At 38.1% G+C, this 14,156-nt stretch overlaps 1 pseudogene; it reads right to left on the bottom strand.

The window, feature by feature from the left end:
* Positions 1–7,667: 7,667 nt before the first annotated feature.
* Positions 7,668–14,156, bottom strand: part of LOC107566202 (dynein intermediate chain 1, axonemal-like) — a 12,584-nt pseudogene continuing 6,095 nt past the window's right edge.

The following is a 14,156-nucleotide window of genomic DNA, read 5'->3' as shown; positions in this document are numbered from 1 at the left end:
CGGAGGAGTGTTGATGTGAACTGAGGGAAGTTTCGGGTTGCTATTTTGACTTGCTTTTTTGGTTTAATGTGTTTTTGCGCATTCTTTTCTGATCGTTCGTCTCCAGTGATACCGCTTTTAAAAGGTTCGCTTTCAACGTAAATGTAGAAGGTATTTTTGCGCGAGATCTTTTACAGGTAATCGCTTATAAAAAATCAGTGGCGGGACACCCACAGAGGACTCGTTCTGTTTGTTACTATTTTTTTAATAATTATTTTCAATATAGGCTACACGCGCGTCTCACCGTCGCCTCTCGCGTCGTTTAATGTAGTTCAACTTTCAAAAGCGAGTGTCGAGACTCGCGCGGTCAGTTCCACTCGCTTACTCTGTGTCTAGAAGATTCTAAAAGCAAGAACACGTCCTGAATGAACGCGTCTCAGACCGCAGGTTTGGTTAGGCAAGACTTCAAATACTGTCAAGATGAGCATTATTTATTCATTCTCACGTCGGAACACAAAGATATTTTGAATCTGAATGAACGCGTCTCAGACCGCAGGTTTGGTTAGGCAAGACTTCAAATACTGTCAAGATGAGCATTATTCATTCTCACGTCGGAACACAAAGATATTTTGAAAACATTTACATTGCTTTTGTCCATTCAATGGGGTCCAAAACGTTTGTGTTCAAATCTATTGTGTTCCACAGATAAAAGTCACACTTCCTCTTAGTCGTATTATTGCTATTATAAATTAACTTTAGTCATAGTGTGCAAATGTTAGAAAAAAAAATGTGACAAATATTTCTGTAGTGGACTGCTGGCATAATTTTAAATCACATGCATAATGATTAAGGAGTTCTTTATGCGATAGGAACATTAACTGAACTCTGATACAGGGGCTTTCAAACTGGTCCGTAGACCCTCAAGAGTATGCCAGCTGGAAATCATGAGATTAAAAATGTATTCTCTTCATTTGACAGCCCGAGTTTCTGTCAATCTGTCAGTTCAACACAAATTAATATTTTCCTGATAATATTTTAGTAGTAATTGTTTCCTAGTAGCCATTGACTTCCATAGTATTTGTTTTTTCCATGCTTTGGACGTCACTGGCTACCTGCAGCTGATTGGTTACTAACATTTTTCAAGATGTCATCTTTTGTGTTCACAGAAGAAAGAAACAAAGCTTTGGAACAACTTGAGGGTGAATAAATGATGACCGATTTCTTAATCTCTTTTATAAACCCACCTCCTCTAAACCGGTTCTCATTGTGCTGCTGGGGGGCCTTATTTATACCACCGCCACCCTTGAGGCTGTGCTGCCAAAACAGAATGTGTTTGGAGACGATGTTGGTTACTGCAGAACAACAGTGCTATGATGTGGCATTTTGATGCAGTCCATAACGCTGCATTTAATGTCACGCTTTGCCCTTTCCTCACTTTGTTTGCCATTTGCTTTACGTCTATCTCTCTGTTAGTTCCTCTTTCTAAATGTCAGGGCTCCATTACTGATTGCAGTAGCTTCCCTGATGATGGTGACAGCAGGGCTATACATTAACTTTTTTGCACGTAGCTCTGGTGCTACAGAGGTTGAAAGGTTTGTAGCACAGGCCACACAATTGTAGCACAAGTCTGTCACCATCTCTGAAAACAACCAAGTAGTGCAGTTCATTCATCACTTAAAAATTGACATTCATGTCAAATACAGTTCGGAAAAAGATCGTTTTACAAAAAGAGTATCATTTAATTTTTTTCTAAACTGACAACATTTAGTAGTCGGCGTAAATACATCTACACTGAAATAATAGCTTTGAATTACTAGTAAATTTCACAAATAATTAACATTGAATTACAAAGTAACACATTGAATTAAACATAAAATAGATGTAGAAAGATTGAAAATTGTACTCCATAAATCTGTTTTATTTACAGTTTCAAATATATATATATTTTTTGCTTTGTAAATGTCACTTCAAATGCAGCTTCTGTGCCACCTCTGCATATTTTCATGATTGGTAACAGTCCTATAAGGTTAATTAGCATAAGTAATTAAAAGATGTGCCACTTTATGCAACTTAATTTTTATGAATAATTATGAGAGGAGTGCCTTTTTTGTTGTTGTTGTTTATATTTACATACCACAATATGCACAAAATGGCTCTCCTTTCAGAACCACAATATGCATATAAACATCACACTGCACAGCCCTGGACAGAGCTTTCCTGCTCAGTTGAGGGTGCTAACGTCTGTGAACTTCTCATAAGCCCAGAGTCCTTGACTGCGGCTGCTGCCTGCCATTCCCACATCTGTTCAGATGTTGTGTCCTATGAGAGGAGAAATCAGAGAGCAGGCCCAGCACAGGGTGACTGACTCATTGAAAGTCATCTCAAATGGATGGCTACCCAGTCATATATTGAGATCTGAATGAGCTCTGTGCCACTCTGGCTCTGCCTCATGGCTGTATCTGATGGCAGTGCTAAATCCCAGTGGTCAAGGCGCTATGACTGAATGGACACTGAATGCTCTGGAACAGTGTTGGCGCAGGTGCCACCAGATTTGCGGCAGTTGGTGGGGTGGTTTATTGGTATATTTAATGAGTTGGGTTTATGAGTTCATGTTTTTCATCAATTCATCATGTTTCCTTCCCTGCGTGCCTTTCTAGCACCAGCTGTTAAAGTGCATCATGCGACTTATGCATCTCCCTGACTTATTAATGAATGTGCGGATGAGTAGTCTGTTTGCCACCTGCGTTAAGCAAGCAGTACTCCATTAATTTTCACTGATGCAAAAGAGCTCAATAAGTCCTTTTGCTCTCTAATGCTGAAATAAGTTCTCTTCACCGTGATTTCTAATTCAAACAGTGCAGAAGAAATGATTAGAACAGCTCTCAGATTGACAATAGACAACCCACACCCTGCCTAAGGCTTTACTACAAGCTATAATAACAATCAAGCGAATAGCTACAAATGATTCCAAATGAATAGCTACATAGGAAGACGTTGCATGCTGAATATGTTGCATGCAATGTAAGGCATTATTATGAAGTCTTATTTAATATCTCACACACACTACCATGCCCATGGCAGTTTCCATCTGGCTTTGGAGAGCTGCCGTTCTGGGTAACAATCTGTGTGCATTTGTGCTCGCCCACAACGAAGGGGAGATCTATTTCCTGTTCTGCAGCTTGACGCTGAATTGAGTTGGGATGTCATTCAGGGCTCTAGACTGCACCTACTCTAGAACGGACCTAATTGTCATAAATGTGACAATAATTAAATCTAGTCGCTAATAGCGAAAGACTGGTGAACTTTGCATGCATCCATGAGTGGTTTTGTCAGATAGCATATCACATGCATGGCAGTTATCTACAAACAGCAACGTACACAGCGTGAGCCGTGATGTCCAATTAGCAAAGAAATTACTGTTATGCACCGTTTTGAGAAAAAAAAAATTCTCAGCTTTGCTTGTGTGTTAGAAGTGTGAATTATTCAATCAGCATTACTGTGATATAGGCCTGCCTATCTATCTATCTAATTGGACATATTGATTAGATAGATAGATGACTACCTATAAACACACAACTGCCATCTATCTATAAAAGGCAAACATTTTCCTTTAATACAAAGTGATATTTATATGGCACAACATTGTTTTCGTCTGGAGCCCTGGATGTGTCTTGAAAGAGAATTTATATGACCTAATGTCTGCTGTGTGAATCATCAGACTAATGAAAAAATACATGTATAAGGACAGCTGTGTTTTATCCATTTCATTTCCCAGCATCCTTTTTGCATAAGTATGTTTTGCATTGTAAAGTTGCTCCCCAATTAATTTGTTTGATTTCAGCAAACAAACTCCTATGATACAGGAGGTTAGGAATAAAGTGCCCTTTGTTATTTAGTGGCTAGAGGCAGTTTTAGGTATATTAATAAATAAGAGTCACCTCAGCTAGGAGACTCTCAGGAGGTTTGCAGTTATTGTGGAAGCCACCCACCACTTGCAACGAAATGAGTTCAGGATAACACTGGCAGCACACACACGTACACACTTCCGCTCAAATGACACCCAGAATAGTACTGCTATATTCTCTCGAAGCATCTTGGTTTTAATATGCTGGCTGGCAGTATATGTGAGGCATGTCGAGGGTGGGTTTATGGGTATAAATCATTGTGTATGGTTGACAAGCACTTTTGTAACATACTCTTTATGGGGCCTGTGTAATTACACATTGTATGTTACACTTGCCCCTGACAGCTTTTTAGCATGACAACCAACCCCAGAACAGCAGATGTTGGCGAGTCTCCATCTCTGCTGTTGGCACCTCACTTTTATTCTCCTTCCTTGTGTGACTGGACGGAAGGTTGACTCATTTTGGTTGGAAATTGGCCTTGTGGAAGAGTGCTCTAATCTTCTCAATGTCCCTTTAGACACACTTTCATTTGAGACGGGTTTGCTGGGGCATGAAGGGAAGCATGGACTTTGTGGGTCTTAACTTATGTGTTTGTTTTTGTGCATTTAAAGGGATAGTTCACTCAAAAATTCTGTCATTTACTCGCCCTTTTGTTGCCCTTACTTCTGTCAAACAAAAACGGATATTCTAAAGAAGGTTCACTATGCGTTTTCCCGATTCAGTGGAAGCATATAGTGACCAGGGCCTCCCAAAATAAGGATGTATAGTATATCAGTACCATAGTGATTATCTATGCACTATGACTCTATTCAAGATTTTTTTTTTCATTCATTAATATTGGTCAGTATTGGATATTTGTGTATGAATGCTTATTTCCCCTATTTTTACATTTAGATTACCTTTGCCATCATCAATAATTTATTAGCACTGTTAATTAGGGCTGGGTATCCACACAAATTTCACTATTCGATTTTACTATCAATTCATTTAAATATATCAGGTACCTGAAGTACAGAACATGTACATTTTTTAAAGGGAAAAAAATTATTAATGCTATAAACCAGTGATCCTCAAATCTGGCTCACGAGATCCACTTTCCTGCAGAGTTTAGCTCCAACCCTATAATCAAACAAACCTCCCTGTGATTTTCTAATTATCCTGAAGACATTGATTGGCAAGCTCAGGTGTCTTTGATTAGGGTAGAGCTAAACTCTGCAGGAAAGTGGATGTCGTGAGCCAGATTTGAGGATCACTGCTATAAACTATAAAGGGAGCCCTGTCAGCTTGTTAAATATTAAAGTTTAAAATTAACAAATGACTTGTATACAAACATTTAAATTGCACATAAGGACGTTTTTTAATAGGTCTAATAACTTTGTGAAAATATTTTCTGATAATTTTGTTTCTAATCCAATTAGTTTTTTGATATATAAACATTTAATCAATAGCTGTCATAACACGCTGTTTTGCTAATGTCTTTCAGCAGTGATTACATGAGACATGGTACAAGTTATGTAATGTATCGTTCAACATACCTTACAATGTTTATTTCATGCTGTAACTAACAGTAAAGAGAAGATGAAGAGAAGCGGTCTGTCACGCCACATTACAGAGCTCCAAATTGAATTTCTTTCTTTTTTTATTATTTGAATTGATCAAATTTGAAAGCTGAGACTTTGTTTCATATCAAAAATAACAGAGTACAAAGCTTATTGCGGATTATTGGAGGGGAGGCACAATACAAATAATGTTTAGTTATGAGAAACGATTCAAATTGAGAATTCGATACTGTCAACCAGTCCCTATTGTGTTACTGTTATTGTTTCGTACTGTGCAGATTTTAGTTTTGTTTTTAATCTATTCAAACAGAAAATGTATAATTAAATTAATAGTAATTTTAAATTGGCCATTTATCAGTTAACATCATAACATATCAAATTATCAGCTTGTCGGTACTGGCCAGAATTTTAATATGTATCCTACCAAAAAGTGGTCCACACAACATTTGGACTGTATTGCAATAAGTCATATGATAAGTTTATATTATTATAAATATGTCCTCTCTACTGTAGCTCTTAAATTTCATTTGTGCATCTGCAATAACGTTCTGCGTCAGTGTCAAACTTGCTGAAATTTGACACAATTCACATGTCTTCAGCTGTTGCTGAAGGGCTGAGATTTCACAGAGGGCGGCCCCACACAATAAATAATACTTGGGCCCCTGATATATCCTAGCAAAACATCTAATTTTCCATTTCATAAAAGAAAAAGAGTTGGGTCCCACTTTATATTAAGTGGCCTTAACTACTATGTACTTACATAAAAAATAAGTAAAATGTACTTATTGTGTTCATATTGTATTGCAAAACTAAGGTTAGGGACAGGTTTGGTGATATGGGTGGGTTAAGGTGTAAGGGATGGGTCAACAGTGTAATTATAAATGTAATTACAGATATAATTGCATGCAGATATTTTTCAAATATAAGTGCAATGTAAAAACGTATGTAAAATTAAAGTTAAATGTAAGTACATAGTAGTTAAGGCCACTTAATATAAAGTGGGATCAAAAGTTGTAAGAATGACATTAGGGAGAGTAAACGATGGCAGAATTTGCATTTCTTTGACCATATGATTCTGATATAATACTTAGTTAAAGTGAAGGGAATGAATTATTCACGTAGCTGTATGTGTGTAAATGTGCTTGTGGAGGAGGAGCCCCTCTTCAGAGGCACTCACTGCACAGTGCAGATTTCTGTGCCCCTCTCTACACGGCTGAACTGTGGAGGAGTGGGCCTGCTAGGACTTCCCACTACAATCTATGAGCTACACAGAAGAGAAATCATATACTGGCTCAAAACATCCTCTCATATAATATTTGTTATTTATTTTACCACGACTGACTTGAGAATGTTTTTTTTTTTTCAGGTAGACTAGAGCATAAGCATATAGTCTTCTTTATATGTGTGTGTGTGTGTGTGTATATGTGTCTGAAAGCAATGCCAGATCCATTGTGCATTCAGAGGGGAGTTTCAGAGACAGACAGTAACCAGGCAGAGGCTTGTGAAGGCTTCATTGAGCACACCAGGAAAAGAATGGGATTTTAAGGCAGTTCCTTTCTCACACCACTGACTCCTCTGTGAATAATGCCACTGAGCTTCTGGCACCTATAATAGAAAACTGGAACAAAATTAAAAAGCTGACGACATTGTGTGGCACACAATCCAGTTTCAACCTGCAGATTTTATGAAATACAGTATTGTGATACCTGTTTAAATATGCCCCTTCTCTCTGTCACATAGGAAAGAAAGCCTACGATTAATGGTGGTGACTGCATTCAAGACCTCATCCAAAAGAAAGCCCCCCCCTGCTGTCCAAATCCACCTACGTCTCAGAACAAAGTTGAGCCAACGAAAAAAGAAGTCCAGCAGTGAACGACAGCGATTTGTTGTACAGTCGTTTAAAATAAGAGCTCCTAAGACCAAAAAAAAAAAAGATCAGTCTTCACTCTTGATCCATCATCCAGTTTTAAATTCTTCCTCTAACACCGGAACACAGTGTGTCCTTGATATGTAAACATAAGAGATGTGAAAAGTAGGATGCACTTGTTCACACAGGATCAGACGATCAGGAGGACCCCTGGGTGACATAATGACAGCAGAGTGATGATGACATCAACAAGCAGGGCTTTGAAGCGCTGAGCTTCACGGGTCACAGATCAGAGCGGTGTCTTCTGGGGCTGACAGCTGGTCTGAGGGAAGAAGGCCATCTCTGTCAGCGATGCAGCTATGCGGCCCTGAAGACTCCATCTCTACTACAGGACTGTCCACTGCCGCAGTGGTGGCCATAGCATGCAACATCCTGGTAGCTGTTCTCATACTGGTTCTGATACTGATTCTCTGCAAAGCATGCAAGGTTCCCTCCAGCCAGGAGAGCGTCCCGGTGCTGACTCTAGAGAACGCACATCAGAGGAACGAGCAGAGGTACTTCCTTATGGCGTGAGGGAAAAAATTAAACACGGAACACTGTTTATATTTTGTACTGTCTGCAGCGATCAATCACAGATTTGGTGACATGGTTTGTCAAAGTAATAGTGTTTTGAAAACATGATTTCGTAGATGTTTCTATGCTATTCATAGAGACCTGCGTAACTGAGGCGTCATGTAAAAACACTCGAGGACGAGGAGTGAGTTGGCTGAGCGTGGGCTGCTGGGACTGTACCTGAGCTCTCTTATACCGTACCACTCTGCCTGAGTGTTTTATGTAAAGGTAAAGAGACTCTCAATGCCCTCTTTTGAGTCGTTCAGTAGTGCCTGACGGTGTCAGTGAAACCCCACACCTGCAGCTAACCAGCTAGCAATCAGTGTTATGCTAATGAACATGCAAACAAATAAAAGCTCAAGTGCAAGAATTACATTTTAATAAGAGCTGAATTGTGCTGCTTTGTGTCTGAAAGAGGAATTTGAATACAAAATGCATGTTTTATTGTGGTTGTTTGCTTGTGCAATGGGCCAGAGGGACTGGTACACTAATAACATGCTAGCATCTTTCCTTTTTTTTGAGAATATCAGAGAAAATTAAATGGTAAATAAAGATTATGAACGTTTAATAAATACGTTGAAATATCCATAAAAATCGTGGTCTTTTTTTTAACATCTTGTAAAGTTATGACCTACCTTATAGCCATGCTGTAAGACTATTTTTGATTGCTGTCACATTTCTAGACAACAATTTAAATTCTGGACCTGAGGAATATATACAGTATATATATATATATATATGGGCCTTTCTACAGAACTGGTCCAAACTGCTGTCCCACAACCAAAAAACACATTTAAAAAGCATTTAAGTATTCAAATCTTAGATGTTTACTAAGATCCTTCTATTCTCTAATGAAACCCACAATAATATTTAAAATATTAGTAAGCTTCATATATGTAAAATCATAATTTATTGGGTACTTTCAATTGGGAGGTGTCTGTCCCGAACCCTAACCCCTAAATTTCAATTTATGAAAATTATATTGAAATAATTTTTGTATTTTTTTTCTCCATTGTTGTTTTTCAAAATATATTTTTGATTCTTTTAAAAAGTGAAGTTCGAAAGAAAAATCTGTGTGTAACTCAGTGTGTGAAAGTCACTACCGAACACCTTTTTTTCTGCAATTAAGCACACTTTTTTGGGTTATTCCATATTTAATTTTTATGTGTGTACAACTGTTCAGAACTGTGCTAGCTAACCATGTGCTGATTAGCATCTTTGAAATCGATAGTTCAAATAGTATTTTATGATTTTAATCGTAATATGTAATATGATATTATTCAAATAGTAATATATTACACAGCGCCTGAAAATAGGCTAACTTCCATCAACATAACCAACGTGACCACCTGCTTGCACAGGGAGCGTGCTGGGGACTATTTTCAGGCGCTGCGTAATATGATTGCGCCTGCTGCACCCATGGTATGGCAGCAAAGTTCCTTGATTATTACGCCGGAATGAGAGTATAGTTCCTAGCCATATCAGCCTAGAAAATCACAACTTTTCATTTTCTGTTGGTCTTAGTACACGATGTAACTACAGAAGAGTCAAGTTTTAAATAGGAAAAATATAGAAACTCTTTGGTTATTTTTGAGCGAGATGCTAACGGTCTAATCAGATTCAACGATCTATGCTAAGCTACAGCTAAAAGTGCTACCGCCAGACCCGGAGATCGGCTGAATCGATTCGAAAACGGAACGGTAAAACTCTACTGTTTAACTCTAGGGGAGTTGGAAAATGAGCCTTTTTTTCAAAAATAGTGGAGTGTTCCTTTAAGATAAAGTGGAATTTCATGTTCCAACACAATATCAAACTCAAAAGCAAATTTAAGTCAACAAACATGGCTTCAGAAGAAGAACCACATTTGGTAAAGGCCCAGTCAGAGCAATTCTGCAGTTCTGCAGAAATCTGAGTTCTTTTTCAAGGTTTATTACGCTTCCCACACTTTATTTTCTCATTCATGCACGTTTTTTATTCTCTCCAAATTGTCAATAGGTTTAAATAGTCCTGCACTGAGCGGATATATAAAGTTTAGCATTCTTAAAGTACCGGTACTAGTAAAATGAGGAATCATACCGTTTTTACAAGCAGGGTATCCTGATGCCTTTTTTTACCGGTATATCGTGCAACATACTTGGGATGCCCTATGTACTGTATGTACAGTAGATACACTCACATATGCATAAATACCGTGTTAGAAGTTATGCAGAGTCTCATTTTCTAATGGCTGCGGCATCTGTAGCAGATGATTGTATATCAGCAGAGTTCTTATGTAAGTGAAGAGGAAGATTTTACTGCTATTAAGTGGCTCCTTTTCCAAGAGGACTTCTAATGTTTATTGTAATTGCAGTCAGTGTTGTGCAATTAAACTTTATTCAGTGCCCCTGTAACTTCAAAACAGCAGAGTTCTCTGAGAAGTTGCTGACTGTTGAGATTTGTGGAACGAAGTAGATTAGAAAATAAATCAGCAGCTGAGACGGCAAACTGAGGGCTCAGGAAAGAATACTGACCCGACTATTTATGCAGTGAATATAAAACAGTCTGTAAAAGAGAGCTAGCTACAGGATTAATATGGATACTGTGATTGATGAGTCACAGGCACAGAGAGACATGGTGGAAGGAGAAAGCATTTCGAAGGTTCCTGGGAGGTGAGATATGTGTGTGTTGGTGTAGTGTGTGTCCTAACCTGGAAAGCAGCTGACCATTTCTATTGAGTTTGGAACATGCTGTTTTTAGTCTCAGACGCCACCCCATGGGTCCCACAGCCATTGCTTTAACATAGAGCTTGTAGAAAGGTATACATGTCTGGCTTCAACCAGCATTGACCTATACTCACATTAGCGCAACTGGAATCCTGCAAAGGTCAAGTGCCTTAAATAATCAATGTCATCACAGTCCTTCATAAAAATCTGTATTATAAAAGTTGTTTTTGTTTCCTTTATTTTGTGATACTATTTTTAAGTATTGGATTTTGCTAATGGAAAAACATTTTATCAAATAATTTAAATAATTGTATATATAAAATGAAAATAAGTATTTTTAAAATAATTTCTCCTACCTCGTTTTAAATAGCCAGAGACAATTATAAATAATCTGTTAAAAGGATGACTTCCCAAACGATGTAAATGGTTCTGTTTTGCCTTCAGAACTGGCAATATATCAGTCCAGGTGGAGTTTCCCAAAAGCATTGTAAGCCCAGGATGTTCACAGAAACCATAGGCATCAATGGTCACTACAATTTACTCAGGCTTACAGTGTTTTTGGGAAACGCAGTATAGGTTGATTTAGCAGTTCTGACAATTTCTGCATTGGCCCATATCTGTTTGATCAACCCTTTCAGTCCTGTCTGTTTTTCCACCGAGCAAAAACATACAGAGCCATATTTGTTCTTCTCCTATGTGGAAATGAGTCTTCTAAAAAAAGCTCATTTTTAGTAGATGTTTTCCCCATGTCCACTAAAATGGACACCATGACAGTGTTCATCAGTGTCCACTCACAATACAAAATTCACTAGTTTGTCCAAACAATTGAAAAAAAATTTTTTGAAACAATAATTATTTTTGCAGTTCAGTTTTGTGCAGAAATTTACACTTCACTTTTAAATAAACTAATATAAGATGGAAATCATCCCCTTGATGAGGCAAAACAGAAATCTATGTCAGTTTTAAATTAATTTATCTAAGATCAGCCACTGCATCGGGGTAGTAAGTGTGCTCTTTCAGAGGCAATAATGACATTAGGTTGTGGAAAGCTGGTGATTAATTACTCGAGGAGACAGTGAGTGTGTTTCATGGCTGACTCTCATCAGTCATATTAAAAGACATTGCACTCTCTCTCTCTGCTTAAGATAAGTACAGCCATGGCAGCAATAATACAGCTTCTTTCTAATCAAAAGCATTAGTGCAACTCAACTTGTGACACTTGTCTGTGTGTCATTGGAATGAACCATTATATCTGATTCAGCCAATCAGATATAATGACTGTCACTAACAAAACACATCAACACTGAGCACTGGCACTGACTGAGATCTCCAAATAACAAATTAAACATTTCACAAGTCGAGCTGTGACAGACAGCAGCTTGTCTGTGAGAGATTTGAATTATGTATTGCCACTGTTATATCTGACCATAAGCTGAGGTATCAACACATGATCAGTCAGTGGGTTGGTTTCTCTAGATGCAGAATGGAAACAACGGAAGTAGTGTACATTAAAAATGAAAGGTGAAATGTATAATTTTATGGTTGCTGAAATTCTTTCTCTTATCCCAGATTGGTGTGCAGAGACAACTGGAAGTGTACATTCAAACCTCTGATTCAGCCAATGATCAACCTGATCAACGAAAAATTGTAAAGAGGGACAACTGTAAGCAATAACACGCTTAACGTTTAATTTGTAAGATTCGTCTACAATTACCCTGGAATCACTGCAAAACTTCAAAGACCTTTAGTCAGATCATTTTTATTTATGCATCAGTTTGTTTCAAAAGCATTTGTCCCACAGTACAGTCTGATTGATCCCTTGAATTACTGTTTTAATGCCTAGCAAAGCCAATTATATTTGAATTTATGCTCAATATGCTATGTTAATGTGGTTTCAAAACATTTTCATCCAATGTAAGTAAATTGAGATGTTCAATACCTCTGGTAACAAATGATTTTTCTTTGAACTGCAGTGGTGATCTGTGTGTGCTGTAAATTCATGTCTGAAGCCGTCACAAAGATGCAGATACAGCAATTCAGCACAAGAAGTATGTAGCACAGTAGTGATTGAAACAGCACTGATCGATTAAGCATGTGGTTTCAATGGAGGCATAATATGAGTGCATCTCCTACCTTAGGCTTCTTGCGGAGGTTGGGAGAGAGCTTGAGGCTGGTGACATGGCCCACGATGATGGGATGGACAGGGTTGAATTCAATGTGCAAGAGCCTGGTCTTCTTGGATACGACTTTTTGCTGGCAAAGAGCCTCATATTTGTTAATGTTGAGGTCGAACACATGAACCTGAGAGAGAAATGGAGGAGCAGGCAGTTAGTCTCAGCATTAATCTATGTTGCATGAGTTTCTGTTTTGATGTTTTATTGTGAAGCAGACATTAGCACCTCTATAATGCATTCTCTTACTTTGGCTCCGAGTGTCAGTAAGCCTAAGATGCATTTGGTTTGTGTGCGCTTGTATTTTAATATATTCATATGTATGAGCACAAGAATATGTGTGACTGTGGAGGTGTAAGAATGCAGACCATCTGCTTAGAGCATCGTATTATTTGTGTGATTGGATGTATAGAAAGGTAGTATAAATATTTAATAGATTTATTTAAATATATAATTTAAATAATATATAACATTATTTAATATATGTCAAATTTGAATGATATATATAATTAATTTATATACTTTATCTATTTATATTTATATATTTTCATAAATATTTTTCATGAAGTATATTTGCTGTTTGTGAAAAGTTGTATGTGTGTATCTGTCAGAAATACTGATTAGGAACAAGTCTCTGAGGATGACAGAGTCCTGTGCGACAGATGCGATCTGTGGATGACAGTACCTCATCTTCTGCTACAGTCAGTAAAAAAAAAAACATCTCAAATGATACAGAGAGAGAGAGAGAGAGTGAGGGATGGGTGATTATAATTCCCATCATCCTCATTGTCATTCATGTATCATGCTGCCCACCTAAACATAGTCTTTGCTCTGGCAGATGAAAGATAATGGGAGATGGGGGACACAGGATACAGGCTTGGATACTCATTAGTAAATATTTGTCAAGCAGCATGGCTCATAATTAGTCAGCGAGTGTGCATCTATCTTAACAGAATGATTATATTCTGGGCAGCTGATGTAGCGATGCAGAGGACTCGCACTATGTCTGTACTAATGATGCCATCTGTAAATGCAGGAGTAACACCAAATCTAACACAACATCTTCAGAGCTAAGAGCTTGAAGGAAGAAAGCCCCTTTAACAAGTGATGTTTTATTAACAAGTTTCGGGAGGAGCGCGCACAGATAATTAACACGGCCAGTTCATCATCAGTAATTACACCGTCTATCCAATCAGCTCAAGAGAGAACCTCTATAAATAATCAAAGCAGCCTTACCTCCATTATCTCCCGTCCTTAGCATCCTACCACCATGCCAGCTTTTCCCGGACGATAATGAATTCGACACCACGGGTCCTCTGGCGCCTTCAGTCGCCGTCCAGCACACCAGCGCTCCGCAGGAC

Source organism: Sinocyclocheilus grahami, unplaced genomic scaffold (genome assembly GCF_001515645.1).
Source record: "Sinocyclocheilus grahami isolate Dianchi unplaced genomic scaffold, SAMN03320097.WGS_v1.1 scaffold1057.1, whole genome shotgun sequence".
NCBI classification, from domain to species: Eukaryota; Metazoa; Chordata; class Actinopteri; order Cypriniformes; family Cyprinidae; genus Sinocyclocheilus; species Sinocyclocheilus grahami.
This window is presented reverse-complemented; position numbering and strand designations above follow the sequence as displayed.